At 38.0% G+C, this 13,158-nt stretch overlaps 1 protein-coding gene across 4 annotated transcripts in view; it reads right to left on the reverse strand.

The window, feature by feature from the left end:
• LOC116039896 (inactive ubiquitin carboxyl-terminal hydrolase 53-like) overlaps window positions 1-6,203 on the reverse strand; it is a 31,031-nt gene extending 24,828 nt beyond the window's left edge. Inside the window, exons 1-2 of one of the 4 annotated variants that reach the window (XM_031285013.2) lie at window positions 5,730-6,203; window positions 4,836-4,940 (exon numbers count right to left, since the gene is read on the reverse strand). The gene's annotated coding sequence lies outside the window, so the exon portion shown is untranslated. Of the gene's footprint in view, window positions 1-4,835; window positions 4,941-5,623; window positions 5,647-5,729 lie in introns of those variants that run through there. The other 3 variants (XM_031285012.2, XM_031285015.2, XM_031285014.2) reach the window with 3 other exon arrangements.
• Window positions 6,204-13,158: the final 6,955 nt, after the last annotated feature.

The following is a 13,158-nucleotide window of genomic DNA, read 5'->3' on the forward strand; positions in this document are numbered from 1 at the left end:
CATCACAATTCAACAATTCCCACAGTTAAAGCGCAAACATCTGACATGACCGTGTAGCATCTCTTCCAAAGACAATACCACACATTCAACATCCATTGAATGGCATGGAAAATGAAGCCAATGCAAGTTTTGTATTGTGACACTGCTGACAACAGCGAGAGTAAATATGGCTCTGCCTTTCTGGTACTAGAAATGTGATTGCATTATGGTGGTCCTCTTGAAATCTGCCAACCTCACTTATGTTAAACTATTTTTAGTCTGAGCAGAACTGTCACATGCTGACTACAATTCAATGACTGATATAATTTTCAAAGATTATCCTCTGATACTTAAGGGCAAAGGTTATCATTTTTCAACTCTGGAATAATATAATACATTTCCTTTAAACATGTTCTTTTGTGATATGGTGAGGCCATGGCTGAGAAGAACTTGGTAACATTTCTGCCACAATAAATTAAAAAGACATTCCAGGTTTATCAGATTAACCATGACACCTTTCATCTGACAACATCATGTGACTGGCACCATGTAGTGTTTGCACTGCGGGACAGGCGCACATTTTTAGACATGGACTGGCTGAGTTACAATCCAGAGAGGTTAAAGTGGCACATACTGCACCTAACCTGTGAGCAGGGATACAGATGAAAGAGTGAAGAGTAGGAAAGACTGATGTACATTGTCTGAACAGGTGGCCAAGCCGATTTGTTTCGACAACATTCTTAATCTATTTCATATGCTGCGGTTTTATGATTTTTTAATAAAAGACCTATTCCCAAAAAATGACAACACATCTATCATAATTGACTTCAACTGAATGCAGCCATGTGATAAATAGGCCTCCTTGTTTATAAACCTAGGTGGAGAAAGTGACTCAACTGGCTAGTCACAATATTTTCAAGAAACCAGGATTACAAGACAGCTGTTCACACCCTTCCGTTTCGAGCCTTAGTGGTGAATTAAACTATTTTCTTCAGGCTAATTTCCTTACTTTGGGTTGATCCTCACAAGTTTGTCCAATTTTACATTTTTCATGTAACCCTCTGAGTTCACATCAATGGGTAAAAAAAGATTAGCTCATGTTCATATGATAGTCCGTTTTTTTGTTGAAAACTGGTCTCTTCTCTCTCTAACTTTAATAAACCTAACATGGGTGATTCCTTGATAAAAAAACTGGCTTTTCAATTCAGCTATGAGCTCAAGCACATGAAAGAAGCGGGGTTCAATCACATGCAACACTGACAGATCAAGAGCAGCATATTTGATAGAAGATGAGATAAAATCATTGTTCTCCGTGGGAAAATTAGGTCATGACTAGGTATGGGCAGGTTACCGGTTTAAAAGGTATACAGTGGTTTGAAAAAGTCAAGGTTTGCCAGTGTGCAGTGTTTCAAAATAAAATACATTGTGTTCAAGGGAAAAAAATTGGGTTTTTTTACCCAGAAATTTCAAAAATAATACATTTATAGCTGTCATTGCAATACCGTAATACCGTGAAACTGTGATATTTTTGCTGAAGGTTATCATACCATCAGAATCTAGTGCCTAGTCATGACTGCAGCAAAAAGTAATATTCATTGAGGTAAATGACACGGAATTGAAGAACACAACTTAACCATTTAAAGCACCACTTTAAAAAGCAGAAAATAGAACAAACTTTACAAATTTTCATTGTGTAGATATTATCCTTTTACTATATTTACCACATAACCACAGCACAGTGGGAATACTTTCTACCAATATAATCTATTAATAATAAAACAATGACTATATCTATACACAAAGACGTATAGGCCTATTGTTCCATTACTGAAGCCCCAGAGAACATGAGTGCAACAGGCTGAACTGTATAGCATGAAAACATGAAAGAATTGCATACTGCATTGATTACTGATCCGGCTAAGTCTTCCTGTATTTCGTTAGAAGCCCTGTTGTACAACTAGAGAGGAAAGCTGATTGTACTGCAAACATTTATTATATTTGCGAAACATTAAATCATCATCAATTACCAACGGTCTTTGTACAGGTTTGTAACAATTTCTCTCTGTGCTATTAACTACTTTTTATTTAAATGTGAATGCTATATTTTTGTCCGTGTGATCCAGTAAGAATGGTTTGAACTCAACCCATCTTTGTAAGACCTTAATGCTGGGGTTAATTTCCAGAAGTTAGCTGGCTAAAACACACTAATTCTACTTCAAGAGACAGACCCTGTATCTTTAACACTGTACAACAATGCAACAACATACACACTGAGAATAAAATGAAAATCGTATTGATCTAAATGTAACCTAATAACTGAATTACCAACTTAATAAATAACGGCCTAACTAAACTTAATAATGCTAGGAGCTTTTAATGCAATTGCCCAATGAGCTTGTGTGCCAATATTTCTAACTTTTAAAAGCTGTGACTGAGAATTGTGACATTGATGGATACGACTGTGACAATTTACAGGTAAAAAACAACAAACAACATAACTCTCCCTGCATTATGGAAGTCTTGGCAAAAATATTGTACAGGTCTAAATAAAAGCCAAACAAATGGCGTAATTTCACTTTTTCTCTCAGCTGCACCAGTACAGGACATCCAGTCTTCATTTATAAACAAAGGCTTGCTCAGACTTGTCAGGCAAAGTCCAGGATTGACTTCTTCCTTGTCTTAGGGAAAATGCATAGGTGAGCACCTTGCAGCAATCAGCCAAAGAGTGTGTTGTGCATCAGCACCTTTGACAAGCCTAGGGAGTCAGTAAGATGTGGGCATGTTTGGTGTGAAGGCATGGGGAGTCGGACGCTATAATTTCTCTAGTGATCTGTTGATGGATAGCCTCATTAAGAATGATTCAATTGATCTCATTCTTATGGTAATACAAAGAGCCGCTGATGAATCAATCTGTGGTAAATTGAGTCACACTAATTCAATGTCTATAAAATGTAATAGAAACACATGGTGGGAACAACACAAAGAGAGAAGAAGCATTCAATGTATGTAAAGAGGCCTTTTTTGGAACAATTTAGCTCACTTCCTAATACCCACAATGAAAGTTGACAATTCTCTCTAGCCGACTTTCTTTTCAAACAAATAATTTCTCATGGGTCACACATAGCCTTTTAAATTAACTTTTAATACTCTATTTCCTTGATAAAACATGTAATGCCCCACAGCACAGTACAAATTTCAGCCTCTCTACAACTTCTGAGATACTATGAGATAAATGGCAGTACAGTCTACCTTTTTCTCAAACAGATCAATATATATATTTCCGTCAAGCTGGTGCATCATGCACCTGCATGACAACTAAGAGCGTTCCCTCGTGTTACTCCTCAACTCTGACTCACTGTTGATGAATGACTTTCCTTACTGGGGATTACGTTCAACAGCAACTCCGACTCCCATGGATAGCAAATTATTGTAAATCTTTTTTTCCTCTATTTTAGTATGCATTCTAATATTTTATTTTAAACAAGAAACTTGAGAATAATTCAATTTCAACTTCAGACAAATAACTTTGGAGATATGTCCAGTCATATTTTGTGTCTTATGACATTTGTAAAATGGGAAAAAATATTTTTCCAACTTTTCACACCTACAATGTATTTAATGTAAAACACACATGAACTTGTACTGCTGGCGGACAACATAATTACAGTATTATGTTGTCAGGAAGCCAAATGTTTTAAGATACAATAATTTATTAGAATTTATTTATGTTAAATAAATTCTATAAGCAACCATGTCTTCAACAGATTATTATTTGCGAGCCATTAGCTACATCTGAAAATGACCTGACTGGTGTTAAGCTGGAAAAAAGCTAAAAGTATCCTAATGAATGGCATAAAAAATGGTGAGCAAGGTAACAGATTGCATTGTGTTTGTAGTTATAAACGGAAGTTTCAAAGACTGCACTACTCCTATATTGCCAGATGCACCTGTCGGAATTTTACTTAAGTGTTGAGTAATCCCCCACTGAATTTAAAATCATTCACTGGTACACAGTGTGACAATTAACGTGGTCTTTTTACATGCGTTAAGTTTGCCTTAGGTAAAACATTATCTCTATTTTGGGTGCTGTCATGCAAAATTGTTAGAAGTCTGACATAAACAGCTTTCTCTACAGTTCCTCTCCACTGTCGACACAATGTTCCAATTTCTATGATTTAATGCATCTACTTTCCACAATTCTTCTGTCAGTCTGTTTATTTTAATTAAGAGTTGGGACTGGGCAAACACACAAAAGTCTGAAAACATACAAAGCCTTGGCACAAGTAGCCATTGCCTGTACAAGAAGAAGCAATAAAACATGACCCTGCATGCTAAAACAGTGAAACTTCACTGTAACATTCCCTACGGACTGCAGACATGGTTTAAGCCTTCAGGCAACAATGCAGTGGTCGTTTCCTGTGTGGGCTTCCTGCTCAAAGGCTTGCCGCTTTCCAGCACACGGTCACCACGTTCAACCCTGTGAAACTGAACAGGTCACCCACACCACACTGAGTCACCCATTATTCCTTACAGAGGAAAAGGCAGAACAAAAGCACCATGTTCCAGAATCCCAAAGAATCTGATTAAAATATAACATCCTCCTCTCCACTCTTATAATTGCTTCCTTAATAGCCCCACATTTTGCAGCAGTTGCCAATACAGATCAAGTGCAGGGATGATGACCAACAACTGCTCCATTTTTTTTATCTTCAACTTTAGTAAAAGACAAAAAAAAAAAAAATCATACAATTTAAAATTAAATATAAAGTTGCAAACCACTGAGTCAAATAAGTATCATCGGTCATAATATTTATCAAAAGCAGATCCACACATTTACTTCATAAAAGTACACTTACTTCAAGTACTCTTGTTCGACACACTTGCAACAAAGAGGTGACAGAAGATTTATTGTCAAAACTGGTTCTTCAGCATGCCTCCATATTTAGTTCACCATCTCAGTCCTAAAGGACATGTTCCACAACCATCAACATAAAGGGTGAGTGTGCATGATGTCTACAGGGCTGATGATCTCACTGCTTCATCACCACTGTGCATATGGGACTGGGTCTCTGCTGCCCCCTGAGCCCTCTTATCACTAGAATGAATTAAAGTGGGAGAAACCAGTTCACAGGGTGCACAGGGGGTCTGCAAATGAGCTCCTGTGAACCTCTGATGTTTTGACCAAATATAAAAAGGGTGTGCAAAAATTGCGCAATATGAAAACTCTGTCCACAACTAAACGTAACAGGAGACTTGGAAGAACGCTGTGCTTGTTTTTCCTGAGGTGACAAAAACACTTTTAAGATAGGGAGTTGATATTTTACGTTATTAAATTACCTGGAAAGCATATTTATGGCCATGTAAATACACATTTAAACAGACTAAGGAACTATTGAGTTGAAATAAAATGATGAGCAGAAACCCAAGCCTCATTTTCGTTACGTTAGCAACATATTTTAAATATATTTAATGATAAACCAGACACATAACGAAGACAAATGAGACAAAATGAACTGTCAAAATGTAAAGCAGTCTTCTGGTGTTTTACACATTTAAACACCACATTGTGTAATTTGACAAGTGTGCTAACTAAAGCTACCGACTAGAAGCAGCTAATGCTAGGCCTACCTGGTTTCCGACTTACCTGACTTCCAGGTAAAACTACATTTCCGCCCCACGTACTGCTGCCAATACATAAAGTTTGAAGAACTAACGTTACTTATGTCAAACTCAAATAAAGAGCTACTCACCTCAGAGAGAAAAATAACACGAAGTGCGAGAATATCCTCCACAACAAGAGTTGAAGTATTTTGCTTTGAGTTTCGGGGGGAGGGACTGAGAAGCCGTGGGAGCTGGTTAAAATGTAGGCTACTTCAAGGCAGAGACAGGCGCTGTAAACTAAAACACCAACCACAAAACAAAGTATTTTCTTTACGCCGCTGAAACTTCACTCTCTCTCTCTCTCTCTCGCTCTCGCTCTCTCTCTCTCTCTCTCTCTCTCACTGGCTTTTGTAGGATTTCTTTTCTCTCAGAAATTCCACTTCGTACACAGCAGCCGCCTCTGTCCACTTGCGATATATTCCGGTTTATAGAGAGGTGCGGGTCTGCTGCAGTTCGCTGCTGCGCGGCGGTAGTGCGCATTGGTCGCTTGGTAGATTTCGGCACCTGAAATACTGGATTAGAGATGTTTTCAGAGAGCTGAGATGTCAAACCCCGCCTCTTCAACAGTGTATTTACTGCAGTCTGCCATGCTACTGTACATCGCTGCCACAGCTACAGCGCGTACACACACACACACACACACACTCCAACATTTGCAGAGCGCCAACTCTCCTGGCAGGCTCGTTAATGTTGCTTTATGGTGCAGAGGTTTGCAGTTAGCCCACTACAATACATAGTGTTAGTTTACAACTCTCCAACTGCAAAACTGCATCACATACATACTTGACATTTTGTTTAAAAGTAGCTTGTCTTTCTAAACCTGGAAAATCACTTCAAATGCATTTGGATATTGTTATTTTGTTGTGTTTGTGGTTGTCTGCATCCAGGGATGCCAAAATTTCACAAAGCCAGCAATAGAATATCTGCATGCATATACTTGCAAATGACGTATGCATTGCAGCAGTGTTGTAGCCAAGGATTAAACATGCTTTTAAGAGTGTTAAAAATGTATCTGCCTGGTTAGGCCATACCCAAACAATGTGATAACAATTATAACACTGATAATTATGACCAACTAAGAATGGAGGAAAGTGATCTAAGGCACTTGTTACCCAAACACCATCTGCCTGATCCTGTTATATAAAGAAAGCAATGAGAGAGATGTGCAATTAAGGCTTTTCTCCCCTTTTTGAAGCTCAAGGCCCCCAGCAAGCTCACCACATTTGTGTTTGGAAAGATTATATTAATTAAAATAAGTAGTTTGGATTGCCTCCACAAGAGGGCATATACTATGGGATATATAATTATAAGGGTCGTAAACTATACTTTTGATGTTCCATTTATTTATTTCCCAAAACATTTCTACTGTATAATACCATTTTATTTTTCATATGCAATGAATATGTGTTATCCTGATTTTAAATGAGAAATATAGCCTGCTATTTATTGGAGGAGTCCAACACAGCTTCAATATAGACAACATGACTAATTTTAGATATTTAGACTTTGGAATCTGTATAATATTATAATCATATACTTTCTCAGTCTACTTTCTCAGCTGCCATTTTCTTTATAACTTTCAAACTCAGAAGAGCCTTTGAGTGTCATTTTTGCAAATTCCAAACTGTTTTTTTTCTTCTTCTTTTCAAATTGACCAATTCATTTGCAATATCTACTTAATTGAGACTGAATACTGTAGGAGAAAATTCTCTTCAGTAGAGTTTTGTGTCACCTTCTATGAACCCCTTGAAATCAGTGTGCATAATTAGACAGACCATAAATCTGTTGTAGTATCAAGTGTGCCAATTATTTTAACCAGACCATATGTCCAACAAGCTCTGTGTAAAAATCTTCAGCTTAAAAAAAATGAATAAATAAATCAGCACAGTCACTCATTAAGGCTGAGGAAAGTGAGTGTGCGGTGAGGGGTCACAATGCATCAGTGTGGTCCAGCCTTTCCCCAGGAAGTACTTAAAAGGGCCCATTGAGGAGACAATGCCATTTCCCTCCCCACACATTTCCCTGAGGAACATATAATACTTCCTCTTAAAATATAAAGAAGTTCAAGAGTGTGGTAATAATCAGTTTCAGTGATGTGAGCTTTAATGATCTTGGTGTAAAATGAATCACCATACTGTAATAAAAACTAACCCAGCCAATCTTCAGGCATTCTGGAGAGTTGCTTTAAAAGATTTAACAAAAAATACAAAAGTATTTGTTCATCATTTTGATGCCTTGAGCACACAGAGAAGATTCACATTTTGATGTTGGACATTCCCACCCTGACTTTAGGCCTACTTGCTTTGAAGTGCTGCCACTGAATATCTTATAGTCCCTATAAATTATGGATTAGACGGCTCAAATAAATCAGGTCTTTAACAAGTTCCGCAAATGTAAACTTTTCTTTTCTGACCTCGGTGGTGAGCTTGCAATCTAGCCGTGAATCTGACCATTTGCGCCCTGTCAGCATTACAGCCTTACTCTGAGCCAAAAGTCTAAAAATGACTGTATCATTGCACTGACACATCATTGCCTGGCTGGCATGCACTTTAAATGACTTCTGCAGAGTAGTGGCTCATTGGTTTTTGGATATGATTTTTTTTTAACAGAATTGTATTGGTTAGTTACTTATACACTTCGCCATCATATCAATAGCGCACAAATAGAAATAAAAGTAAAAAACGTTTAAAAAAGAAGAAAATGTATAAAAAGAAAAAGAAAAAATATAAGAAAACTGAAATGAAATAAAAAAGAAAATAAATAACTAGAGCCACCCCAAGTATTTCAATTATAACTTATATTAGATCAGATTGTTCTTAAACTGAAATCCCACAGTCCAGCGAGCCACTGATCCTATACAAGTTTGATGCAATTGTGAAGGACATTTTAATTTAAGACTAATTAGCGAGACTTTGCCAGCTCTGCAAGGAGACAGTGCACACAGTAAATGTCCCGCTGAGAGCTGGTGCCATTGCCCTGACTTCTCACCTTGAGAAAGCCCCAATGAACAGCAAGAGCTCTGCTGAACACAGTGGATAGCTCAAATAACAAACCTGTACCCTCTCTTTGCCTGTGTTGCCCTTTTTGTAATTTCACCAGCACCAACAACAACACTAGTACATATCAACTTTGAGGAGTCAAGTTTGCTTTTAATGTGATGTGTTTTATTTAGCTTTTTCTCTTACTACACAGCCACCAGGTTGCCAATGCTTTTTTTGTCTGATAGATTTACAGATGATCTTGATTGGGTCACTGGGCAGCTAAATTCCATTTCACCCCAAATGTGCTGTTCCAGTTGAAGTGGGATATTTTTAGCACTGTTGTCTGGCTTTTCAATCCATATTTACTGTACTCTATAGCCCTGGGACACAAAGGGAAAGTGGGGCAACAATTCCAAAACATATTAGAAATGTATCTGATTAATCACAAAGCAAGAATCAATTCATTAAACACTTTCTGATGGGGCTATACTGTAATAAAACATACATTATAATGAGGTACAGCTTATTGTGCTGCTGATTTCATCTACATCTGCAAAATTCATAAAGTGTCTAATTAAAATGTGAACTTAATCTGATCCTGTCTCAGCCTGGGTAATAATAAATGCCCTAGTTTGTGTGCATGTTTGTGTATGCACACGCAAACCTGGATGTATCATGGGAAATGCAAATTATTTAAATGGAGCTTGTACAAATGAAAAGTTATATGAGGACACAAGTTGTCCTGACCATGCACATAAACACAAACAAATTATGGATATTTGTCAAGATACATTTGTGTGTGAGTTCAAACTGAGATTGTCAATCAAGGTCGCTTAATTTAAATAAAAATGCCCTTTTGTCACTTTCTGCAAAAACTGCACAAAGTGGAATGACTGAACAAAGCAAAGCTTGTAATGTTTGTGAACACCATTTGTTGTGTTGCTATCGAATTACTACTAATGAGGAACCACACAGTAGTGAATGCCCAGTTGTTATGTAAGAGATTAGACATGCTTGAACGCCACAATGGGGGCCATGGAGGAAGTGACGCCCCTTAAGCAACTCCTGCTATATTTAGCCGGGGATTATAATCCAGTAATGATGAGTTTTTCTAAACGAAACCACTCCTCATGTTCCTCAAGAACAAATAGTTCTTGGTGAGGACTTTTTGTTCAACCACTTTCCAGTCTATTTCTTGGTTGTGACATCTGGAAATTCATTTCAGTGCAGTCAAATTTCAAAATAAGAGCCCACACAAAACAGAGTTCACTCACTGATTAATTACAACAAGTTTACTTAACATCTTGTCTACATTGTATATTATTCACTGGAATGGTATTTGTGTGCTATCATGATGATTTACAAAATACAGCATGATGTTCCAACAAGGGTGCATATAATAATATATCGTAGGAGCAGGTTAGAGATTTTGTCCAACCAAGAGGAAAGACTGTTCTGTGTGCATATATTTGACTTTTTATCCATTTGTAATTCTCATTTTCTTTCTAACCCCTAAGTAGGACTGTGCTCATTGTTTTACTGCAGAAAAGTGGATGACATAAGCATCATTTTTTTGGCAACTGACCATGTTACATTAATTCTGGAGTGCAGCCAAAGGGGTGACTGTGATATATTTCATTGCTGTGTTTGCCGTATCCACGGTAGCTGCAGCACACAGGAAAAGCATGCTATCGCCTCATTGCTGTCTGTTAGGGAAAGTAATACCCTTCATTGGCTAAGATAAGGTCCATTAATTATTCTCTCCCTGGCAACATCATCAAAAATGGATTATTTTCTCTATCTTCAAATTAAGGACATTTAAAGCTATTTTCTGCTCTTTATCAGCTATATTAAATGAGAAAAGAGCGTTTTACTTATCACCTGAAGGTCTCAGTGCTACAGTTTGTTTACTTACTAGTTGTTTTAGCAGTTGTAAGTTAATAATTCTTCACTGACTAATAACCAAAGTGAAGAAGAAACAAATATTGACTAGTCAGGAACACAGATGAGCCCCCTGAGCTAAAAGTCAGCTACTGGATTACTGTGAGAGAACACAGCTCTAATTGGTCTCGAGGGCTTTTGCAAGTAAACAGGAACACAGTCTTGAATGTTCATTTGTCCAAACAGGCTAATTACTAGCCTAGCTGTGTGCATCCTTCCATAAAGTAGTTTCTACAGTGGTGAATTTTTGTGTAGTTAACCTCTCTGCGTTTGATGAAAATGAGTAGACATTGCTCAACATATTTACATAATTATTTGTATGAAGAGATCAGAGATTCATTCTGGCATTTAACTTGCACAGTCATCATTGTTTGAAGATAAACGTGCACGAATGCAGGCATTCCCCCTATTGACACTTGATGGATTGAACATTTTCTCTGAGTGAACCATAGTTCAACTCATTGCGTCATTTTACCTAATTTCAGTAGTGGAATGTGTACCCCAACACCCTTCACCTCACCTCACCGGCAACCCAACACCACCGTACTGACCCCTGGGATGCTTTATTTTGACTCATATTTTTAGATATCCTATTGGGCTTCGCACTTTCCTGAATGAGAATGAATGACCACCTGCTGTACACATCCATCAGGCTGGGCAAATCCATCGTGCCATCAGATGAGAAAGACAAAATTTGACACATTAGCAGTGCTTTTCAGCCATTTATGGATTTTATTTTTTGTCAGGAGGTCGCTTTAACACAATATTACAAGGTTAGTCCCAGATTTCCAACATGTCAGGGTGGAAGATTTGAGCATAAACTCTACATCAAATTTAATGGTGAACTCAAAAGTGTGCCTGTATGCTAAAACCTATGATAGAACCATATGTCTCCCTCTACTGCTCAGTGCCCTTGCAGTTTTTTCATTCTTTCACTACACTTTTGTTTTTTCATTCGAACCGTGCATACTAAAAGAAAAGCTTCTGGGATATTGGCTGGTCATGTGGCTTAACCTTTTAGCTGCATCATGCTGCACACTCTGTGTTCAGTGCTGTGTGTGCAGATGGAAACCCGAGGGACTTTAGCTTTAAAACACGACAGTGAATGCAACAGCAGCAGAGCCCATTGTTAACTGCTGATAAAGATGCTGAAGGCCAGTTGCTCAGTTATAGACTGAGCTTGGTCACAGAGTACAACACAGGCGATGAATGATGAAATCAAGTCAAATTTGACATCTCTCTCACTTCTTACACCTGTTGAACACAAAAAAACATGTTCTTATCTTATCAGGCTTCTTGTTACGTAACAAGTGGTCACTCCAGTCTTAGATTCCTATCAGGTGTGTGTGCCATTTCTCCCTCCCTAAAAGCAAATTCTTAAAGGATTGCTCTGCATTTGAGCTTGCTGAGGCTTCACCGTGCTATCACCTCACTTTCCCTGATGCTCTTATCCACAGAGATTTAGAAGGACTAAGTATGACAGGTGTAGTCCCTTGCTTAAGGAACTACAATAACTTTAGCTTTTCAGTATGGGACAGTCACTCCAACCACTAGGCCACCCTATTGTCCAGAGCAAGCTGTAGAGCTTAAAATCCAGTGTCCAGTGCCTGCTGTGCCATCTCATGCCAAAGCAAACACGCCTGAGGGGAAACTGGTTGCAGTTAGAGACTAATAATCAAATCGTCTGGCTCCCCAACCCTCAGCCCACGCTACATTCCCTGCCAATAATATTTCCGTTGCTGCATTTTGATAATGGCTTACAATCAAAGTTCAAAGAGAGTTCATGCCTGCCTTTGATAAAACACTGCTCAATATTTACTGTGGTACTCGGCAGAGCTACTGGCACTGTCAGATTCTGGCCAGTGTGCTGTACACACCGTTCTCATGAAGAGGCTGGCAAGATGAATTCAATAGGATTCAAAAAGTGCTGCACATTCCAGAGAGTCTCCGACAGAGGCGAGGAATGCTGATGCTGGACTTTGGCTGAAGGGAAATCTAAGAAGCATTTACTAATTCATTTTTACAGAATGAGAAGATGTCAATAACTAATACAAAATTAAACACAAACTCTTATTCAGACTGGTCAAACCGAGAAAAACATTTCCCCTGCTTAACCACAGTTCTCATTGGAATGCAAATTTTGTGAGCGATTTTACCAAATGTTAGGACTTTTGTTTAAACTCTTCAGTCATTTGCAGGATCAAGTGGCATCTATTACACTGTTATTATTAAACTGTGGGTGAAAGTGTAAAAAAACACCTGGATTTGAATGAAGATGATATACAGTTTTTCTCAATTCTTAAAACACTAAAACCCATTGGCTGAACAAAGTTCTCAGTTGCCTGAACTCATTTAGCTAACTGTGCAGTCTGTTGTCAATACCTTAAACCATTTCACATGGTAAAACACAATTTGCAGATCTCACTTAGACTTTTCAGCAAATCTATAAACACATTCTCATTTTCAAAACACATTCTGCACTTTAATGCACATGTCATCCATACTGGTAAACACAAGTGGCAACAATCAAATACAAATAGAGAACACATGTCATTGATTGAACACAACCACTCAAAATGTATTTCACTTGTTTCAA

This window comes from Sander lucioperca, chromosome 17 (assembly GCF_008315115.2).
Source record: "Sander lucioperca isolate FBNREF2018 chromosome 17, SLUC_FBN_1.2, whole genome shotgun sequence".
Classification (NCBI taxonomy): Eukaryota; Metazoa; Chordata; class Actinopteri; order Perciformes; family Percidae; genus Sander; species Sander lucioperca.